Below are 2,352 nucleotides of genomic sequence, written 5' to 3' on the forward strand. Positions count from 1 at the left end.
AAGCACACAGTGTAGTAAGTGCAGAGAAATGTCCATTTTCTGAAAGTGGCATTTCTAAAATTGTTAAGTTAAATCTAATCTCAACAGTAAGCAGGATTTATCAACTGAATTCAAATCATCTGAAACATCACAAAGCTACTCATCTCTGATCAGGAATAGCAACTTAAAAGATTATTAAGGAATTCCCAACTCTACTCTATGAGAGCAGTAATTCTCACAGTAGTGAACAATGATACAGAGTGTTTGTCACTACCAGGAAATGCAAAACATAGAGCTACAGGTCCCACCTTTTGCTTACATAGCCCCCTACCCTTAGGGCTACCTATCGCTTACCTTAGGGGTGATATATGTAATTAAAGGGGAGTTAAGGCTTGTCAAATAGGTTTTAAATGCCAAGTGGAAGTGGCAGTACATTACGCACACAGGTCCTGCAATGACAGGCCTGAGACAGGTTTGAAAGGCTATTTCTATGGATACACAATCAGTGCTGTAAGCCCACTAGTAGATTTTTAACTTACAGGCCCTTGGTACATGGTGTACCACTCTACAAGGGACTTACAAGTAAACTTTATATGTCAACCAGGAATACATGAATCACAGACATGTTTAGAGAAGAAGCATCTGCACTTAGCAGCGGTAAAGTGCTCAGAGTCCTAAGGCCAACAAAAACGAGGTCAGGCAAAAAAATAGGAAGACAAAACGTTTTGGGTGACCCTTTAGGAAGGGCCATTTTTAAACATGTATGATGAATCAATTGGTATAAACTGCACCCATTAGGAATTCGAATACATGCGGCCCTTAATTTCCTAAGGCACTTAATAATAAGGATTTTTCCAACTGGAAGAGAAGTTTACTAATAAAGTGCCACATTGTAGTTCTTAAAAACGTCAATACATTCCCCCCAATCTACAGAAGGTGAGCCAGGATGTGGGAGAAAGCTTGGTAGTATAATGATTGCCTGCTTCACATTTGTTGTAATTTCTATAGATATTGTTAAAAGCTTTACAAAGCATTTTCTTGAGAAGTTGAAAGCAGATTAAGAGGAAAGCGATGTAGTTGACTAGAGTAGTGTAATACGATGTAATTGTGTAGTTTGGCCACTACCGTGAAGAAGTGCTATGGTGAAAAATTGAGTACTGGTTAAGGGTGGGAAAATCCTACTCAAGCAGCAACCACAATCCTTGTCAGGGTGAGGCACAAGCAAACCTCATATTAACCTATGCTCAATGCTTTGGTAGCTTGACATAGAGCAGTCAGGATTAAGTTAGAGGCAATGTGTAAAGTATTTATGCAGCACTTCAAACAGTAGTAAAGTGAAAATACAGCACAAGAAAAAACCCACAACAATTTAGAACTATAGAGAATAATCCATTGAATATTTTGACACAAAAACAACATAAATCCAATTAGCAGAACCGGGAATATGCAATTTTAAAGATTTAAGGGAAAACAGCACAAAAAGCCCAAAGCCCTACTTGCAGTTATCTAGTGGTGCTAGACCTGGAGAAAGTCATACCACGATGGAGAACGGGTCGGATACAGGGACCATGTCTTTTGATTTTTTTTGTGGGTGGAAAATAAAGAATATTTATTAACAGAAATTAGAATTAAGAGTGCTCTTAATGCTAATAGAGAAAATACACTAGAGATCCAACTGCAAGTTATACTGACTGCTTCACATCCGTTTTGGCAATGTGGATGGCTAAGTTTCTGGAATCATTGAGAATGTTGCTGAGAAATGGTAAAACATTGGGAAACTACCCAAAGTAATAAAAAAAGAATTATAAGCAGGCAACGATAAAATATCCGGAAATCGTGATGGTGAAAGTTTGCAGTCATCAGAAAGAGATGGGACAGGATGCACTGGGACAGGCTCCATCATAGGTCTCAAAGAATAGGCCATGGTTGTTGGGTCAGGAGTAGACCAAATTGGTTTTTGATGGCTAAGCGTTGGCGAGAGTACTTGTCATCAGGCGAAAAGCGGGCTGGATGGGCAGAAGAGGTGGGGCTTCCATTAGGATCAGTTTTCTTCAGGGTATAGACTCTCTCCCCACTCTCGTTATAGTAGAATTGCAAGAACATGACGCCGGCTCCTCCGCTACGAGTGTTTACTCTCTCCGGTTCAGGCGCTCGCAGCTTGTGTATTCTAACATGGGTTTAGTGTCTGCGGGGACCGGGCTAGTCCTGCCAAAAAGTTACTGTCTCAGCCCAGCAGAAAGAGTCCCTTTCACGGTGGTGGGGGGCGCGAGGACCAGAAAAATGTTGCAAACTGTTATTGATATAGTGCGAAGATCAGGCCTGGTGTAACGGATGGTCGTGGCTGTATTGTAAAGATCCTGTTGTAGCACAAAG

The 2,352-nt window shown here is 40.8% G+C and overlaps 1 pseudogene; it reads right to left on the reverse strand.

Annotated features, from left to right (window-relative positions):
• Window positions 1-1,887: 1,887 nt before the first annotated feature.
• On the reverse strand, window positions 1,888-2,137 carry LOC147692775 (H/ACA ribonucleoprotein complex subunit 3 pseudogene; annotated as a pseudogene).
• Between the last annotated feature and the right edge of the window lie 215 nt (window positions 2,138-2,352).

This window comes from Lissotriton vulgaris, chromosome 9 (assembly GCF_964263255.1).
Source record: "Lissotriton vulgaris chromosome 9, aLisVul1.2, whole genome shotgun sequence".
NCBI lineage: Eukaryota > Metazoa > Chordata > Amphibia > Caudata > Salamandridae > Lissotriton > Lissotriton vulgaris.